This window comes from Akebia trifoliata, chromosome 12 (genome assembly GCF_017979445.1).
Source record: "Akebia trifoliata isolate Shusen 1 chromosome 12, ASM1797944v1, whole genome shotgun sequence".
NCBI lineage: Eukaryota > Viridiplantae > Streptophyta > Magnoliopsida > Ranunculales > Lardizabalaceae > Akebia > Akebia trifoliata.
In genome coordinates this window covers 31,572,020-31,578,345 of record NC_141386.1, presented here as the reverse complement: position 1 = coordinate 31,578,345, position 6,326 = coordinate 31,572,020, and the positions used below count along the sequence as shown (strand labels likewise).

The 6,326-nt window shown below is 35.5% G+C and overlaps 1 pseudogene across 1 annotated transcript; it reads left to right on the top strand.

Moving 5' to 3' along the window:
- Positions 1–2,587: 2,587 nt before the first annotated feature.
- On the top strand, positions 2,588–5,693 carry LOC147389531 (ACT domain-containing protein ACR8-like; annotated as a pseudogene). The gene is made up of 7 exons (XR_015170827.1): positions 2,588–3,076; positions 3,619–3,664; positions 3,759–3,873; positions 3,993–4,060; positions 4,151–4,717; positions 4,868–4,972; positions 5,052–5,693. The product of XR_015170827.1 is annotated as an ACT domain-containing protein ACR8-like (transcript).
- The last annotated feature ends 633 nt before the right edge of the window (positions 5,694–6,326 follow it).

Here is a 6,326-nt window from a genome sequence, read left to right as displayed (position 1 = left end):
ACTCCCTAGTCAAATAGATCATTAGAAGTTATTTTTTGATTCATCGACATAAACTTCTATTTTTCCTAAATTTTTCGACATGAGTTTCTTGAACCTTGTCTGAAGATGAAAAGGTCAACATATTAAATCAAGTGTACCAACATCTTCTCTACCAATCTAATAATGGTATAATTTTATCACATATGCAAGTGTTTAAGGCCTGCATTATATGACTACCACAAATGATCAAATCAGTTGCTTGGATGAGGGAAAAATAGATCTTTTGCTGAAAATGATGGTATCCAACGAAAGTGCCTAATGATTTTGCATTATATGATCCCTTAGGACCAATGAAAAAGTATCTTCATTATTAAACAATTTAATGTAAGAGTATAAAACAAATCAAACCCCTCTTATCACCAATTCAAAATTTTTAAAAGACATTTGAGTGTATCTCGTCCAAGCAGGAAATGGCGTATGAGATGTGTTGAAGATGAATTAAATGCTAAATAGACATTTCGATATCGACTTTACGAGAAAAATGAACCACATATGAAAACTTTTTGATGAAGTAATCTAAAATGACATTGACACTCTGAAAAATAAATTGTGATTATCAAACATGATTTGGGAAGAAGAGATCACTAGACCAACTCCAACCAGTCTCTAAAAATCTAATTTAGAGATAGATATGTTCGAACCTAACTCCAACTGGTCTCTCTGCCCCCCTACACACAAAAAAACCTCTAATGATTTTGCACAAAATGATTCCTAAGGATCAATGAAAAAATATCTTTATTATTCAAACATTTTAGTGTAAGAGTATAAAATAAATCAAACCCCCCCTATCGCCAACTTAGAACATGGAAGGACATCTGAGTTTGTCTTGTCCAAGAAGGAAACGCTATATGAGACGTGTTGAAGATGGATTATATGCTAAATAGACATTTCGATATCGACTTTATGAAAAAAGTGAACCACATATAAAAACTTTTTAACAAAGTAATCTACAATGACCTTGTCACTCAAAAAATATAAATTGTGGTTATCAAACATGATTTGGGAGGAAAAGATTACTGGACCAACTCCAACCAGTCTCTAAAACTCTAATTAAGAGATAGATATGTTCGAACCAAACTCCAATCGGTCTCTATTTTAGAGACATCCCCCCCTTTTCTCCTACACAAAAATAAATAAATAAATCACATTGTCACCTAAAAAAATAAATTATGGTCATCAAACATGATTTTGGAGGAAGAGACTACTAGACCAACTCCAACCAGGCTCTAAAACTCTAATTTATAAATAAAGATGTCCAAACCTAACTCCAACATGTCTCTATTTTAGAGAACCCCCTTATAAATCACTATCCATGTCTCCAAGTATAGAGTTCTAGATAAATTAATTTTGGAGAGCCTTTCCAAATGACTGTTTATATTTTTCAAATATCTATTTTATCCACTCCATTTCATAAATGTCACTTTGGCATTTTTTTTCTTTTCATGGAACATATTTTAAATATCATTTTCGTCTCCTTTCTTTTCAAAAATTTCAAGTAAAGAAATAATATTTTAAAGAATGAATATTATTTTAGAGAAGAGATCAATCGGTTCGATGGCTAGCATAAGAAAAGATATCAATTTGAAGCAAAAATTTAGATCTCATAGTTGGAGTTGCTCTTAGAGATGTCTCTTTGGCGTGATCCCGAAAAATGTGACAATTATTGTTGTAAAATTCTTAAAAAGGACAAAAGTAGATGTAACACTTTTGAACCATCTTATCTGCCCCAAATTTCTTCACAAAATTGATTTAGATATTAAAATGTCATTTTAAAGATAATTTATCTTATCTTTAAGAAGATCAAACAAGAAGAAGAAAACCTAGTACCACGTTTCCCAATATTTTAAGAGTATTTTTGGCCCCCACATCGATCGAAATATATACTAACTTTCAATCCAAGCCATGAGATTCATTTTTATAACTTACATTACTTATTCGTTAAGCTTCTAAAAAGTATAAGAATCCAAATCAATGTTCTTTATTGTATTATTATTTTATACCGTTAATGTACATAATCCTACTTCTTGAAACAAGTTGCTACACTGTACATATTGTTAAACTTTGGTCTTTAAATGACTAATTTACCCACCAACTGAAATAGACTAGAGGAAGAAATGTAGGGGTATGGCATGGAAAAAAAGTTAGTTATAGTTATGAGGGGGAGTGGGAGAGGGAGACCATAATTTCGGTCGGCATATTACAACTTAAGAAGCAAGTTATTAAAAGTGGTCCCTACTACTTTACTGCCACGTGGAACGACCTGCCTCCTCGATGAAGAATCTATCCAACAACTACCACTATTGACTGTTGAGTCGAACGCACGCAATGAACACTACACGTGGCATCCTAGTTGGAGAGGTTAAACGAGAGAGGAAGAGACACGTGTACATGATGCGGTGGTTGATCCGAAACGTTGTGAAATATATAGCTGGCGGGTAGGTCAGAGATGGGTCCGGATTCGGGCGAAAGTCCGGTTTGCGTAGAGGCGTGGTTTCGACTTTCGAAATAATAAATAAAATAATTTATTTAAATATAAATAAGATCTATGTGCAAGGAGGGAGTAACTGGCATGGGTTGTGCTTCTTGAGAGAGAAAATTTCCAGGAAACATTTTTGTTTTAGAGAGAGAGGGGGCGAGATTTGCAGAGACAAAGAGAAAGAGAGAGAGAGAGGGAGGTTTGAAGGTTTAGGTTTTGGTGTTAATGGCGATTTGGTCGAGAAGGGAAAAGGAGTTGAGACAATAAAGGAGAGTTGGAGGTTATCTGGCATTGGTAATCTGTTACAAGAGTGTTATTTTAAGAGGTTTTTATTCGATTCTTCGTTTCTTTCGTCGTAGTTCTCGACTCTTCGAGAGAGAGTTTTTCTTGTTTTTAAAGCAGAAGTTGAAGATTTCTGTGAACGAGATTTGGTTAAAGGTGTGTGTGTGTGTGAGAGAGAGAGAGAGAGAGAGAGAGAGAGAGAGAGAAGGAAGGATAGATGGAGTGGCCTGCGAATTTGGACGAGTATGAGAAGCTCGTGATACGGATGAACACTCCGAGGTTTGATATCTAATCTTTCTATTAGTGAGAGTTTTCTGCGTTTTTGTTCTTTCGTTTTTAAATTTGCGGCGGTTTTTTTGGTTTAAAGGTTCGTGTAGTGTTTAATTTGCTCTTCTATGTGGTATTTGTTGATTTGTGAATGGAGATCTGGTCGGGTTTTTGAGTATTTCTGCAAAAAATACTGTATTTTTTAATATATTTTTAGATTGTTGTGCCTCAGACTTGCTATGGTTTTTGATCTCCCATGCTTCTAGTTTGAGTCTTTGAGATCCGACTTAAGTTTCTTAATTTACAGTTTTCTTACCTAATTTCAACTCCATTGATTTGATCTCTTCTTATTTTATTGTTTTTCTGACTTTTCTTCCTTTGATCTTTCCCCGATTCCAGAAATTCTTCGCTCGGTCTTTCTAGACTTCTCAAAGCCATTTTCTTCGTTTTTTTCTCCCAAATTTCTTCTCCTAGCTATCAACCTCTGTTCCCCACTCTTCCTCCATTTTCTTCCTAATTTTAGAAACTGTCTCACTCTCTTGACTTCTTTACAGGGTCGTGATCGACAATGCCGTCTGCTCCACTGCGACTCTGGTCAAGGTAAGCATCTCCGAAACCTAAATTGAAGTCCTGATGAATAATCGAAGATTCCAAATTAGCCAAAAAAACTTACGAAATTTTCTTCTAATTTCAGGTTGACAGTGCAAGAAAACATGGAATACTTTTAGAGGCCGTACAAGTTCTCTCGGATCTGAACCTCAGTATCAAGAAGGCATACATCTCCTCAGACGGAAGATGGTTCATGGATGGTAAGAAATGAAAGCGATCAAAACTCTGTTTCATGGAATCCTCACTAACGTGCGCTAGAGGGTGTGGCGCACTTTAGCAACATTTCTAATTCCAATTTCTGTTTACTTCCATTCTACAGTTTTCCACGTAACGGATCAAAACAGAAACAAACTTACAGATGAGAGCGTTATCAGTTACATCGAACAGGTTTTAATAAAAAACCCTAAAACTCCCCCCATTTATTGCTAAATTTAGTATTTTTGATGATTTAATTAACTTCTCTGTTTACTGTTACAGTCTCTGGGTAACTATAGCTCCGTCAGAACTAACGGATTCACAGGCCTAACATTGTTAGAACTAACGGGGGCAGACAGGCCAGGCCTCCTCTCAGAGGTATTTGCCGTTCTTGCTGACCTGGAGTGCAATGTTGTCGAAGCAAAGGTGTGGACTCATAATGGGCGTATTGCGTCGCTCATCTTCGTTAACGACTTAGATTCCGGATCCCCAATTGAGGATTCCCAGAAGAATAGTAAGATCGAAGGGAAACTAAGACATGTTCTTAAGGGCAACAACGATATCCGTGGTGCCAAGACTACGGTCGCCATGGCTCCCACACACACAGAACGTCGGCTTCACCAGATGATGTTTGCAGATCGTGATTACGAGCAAAAATCAATTAATGGACCCACAATTGAATCACCAGAAGTCACCGTTCAGAATTGGTTAGAACGGGGTTACTCTGTTGTTAACGTGCAATGTAAAGATCGGCAGAAGTTGTTGTTTGATATCGTGTGCACATTGACAGACATGCAATATGTAGTCTTCCATGCTACAATCGACACAGCGGATGATGGAGCGTGTCTGGTAATTATTCAAATTCTTTACTTGAAATTCAAATTTCCCTCCAAAACTTATTATGAAGGATAAACTTTAAATCAAATCACAAAAGCAATAAAAAACACGGCAAGATTTGAGACAATTATGTTTAATTATTTTAGTTGAATTTCATTGCAGGAGTTTTATATTAGGCATACAGATGGGACTCCAATTAGTTCAGAAGCAGAGAGGCAACGTGTGATTCTATGTTTACAAGCTTCCATTGAAAGAAGAACGTCTGAGGTATCTTCACCTGTTCTTTTGGGTTCTCACAAATAATTAATTAGAAGTTCAATTCGGTAATAGATTTTGTCTGTTTCAGGGTTTGAGACTTGAATTGTGCACGAGGGACCGACACGGTTTGTTATCGGATGTAACCCGAACATTTCGAGAGAATGGGCTAAACGTTACGAGAGCAGAGATCTCAACGACGAGCGACATGGCTCATAATGTGTTTTATGTGACCGACGCAGCTGGTCACCAGTGGACTTGAAAACAATCGAGGCAGTTAGAGAGAAAATTGGGGTGAGTGATTTGATAGTGAAGGATCCACCGTCAATCTGCCATAAGGTGTCGAACGACGAGACACAAACAGCAGGCGGTGGTGGGGCCGTGTTGGTATCGTTAGGGAGTTTAGTGAGAAGGAATCTATACAATCTGGGATTAATCAAATCATATTCTTAAAAGAAGACAATACAAAATGTGTAGGGAGATTGATCTATCTGTAACATATACTTTGCTTCTGCTTTGGGTTCGTTTTTTTCTTTTTTTGTACATAAGATAAATGAAAAACAAAGGAAATGGTGATGGTGGTTGGGGTGTAGTTGGGTGTGATTGGTTAATTAGGTTAGATGGAGGGTTTAGTGGAAGATTCTGATAGGATGTCAATACTTTATGTACCTAACGACTTTGATAGCTACTCCTTTAATTAGTGCATTAAAATGGTTGACTTTCATTTGGTTCATTCCAGTCCCCGACACTTGTATGAAAACAATTGCAAATTGTTGAATAATTAACCAAATTCTTAAAGTAACGATGAATCCTGTTAGTAAAATGTCCCTTACATCTCCTACAATTTTTGTTATGCTGGGTTCTAAACAAAAATCTACATTGCAAATATAATAAAGAAATAATTCAATGAGACGATAACTAATTAATAGTTAACAATTGGTAACTATTTATTTCATAATAACTCTTTCAATTTAATTGAATCATGTTTTCCTTTGAGGATTAATTTCAATTAATATTTCATTGGACTGCATCTGCATCCACTAGAAATTGAACTTATGGTTTCATGGTTTTAAATCTCATTCGAGACAAATAGACGAGTCTTAGCTGTGTCGAATCTTGTGAGATAAACTAGATGACCCGGTTGAGATTTTGAAAATCTCCTTTGAATCAGTAAATCTTGGCAAAGTCAATTGGGATTTTTTATATTTTAATTAAAATAATAATTTTTTAAATACATATTATCTAAATAAAATATGATTTATGATTAAACATCTTCAAATTTGCATTATTTTATAGAAAAAATATAATTATTTCCATATATTTTATACATAAATAAATAATTGTAATATGAGTTAAAGGGTATTTT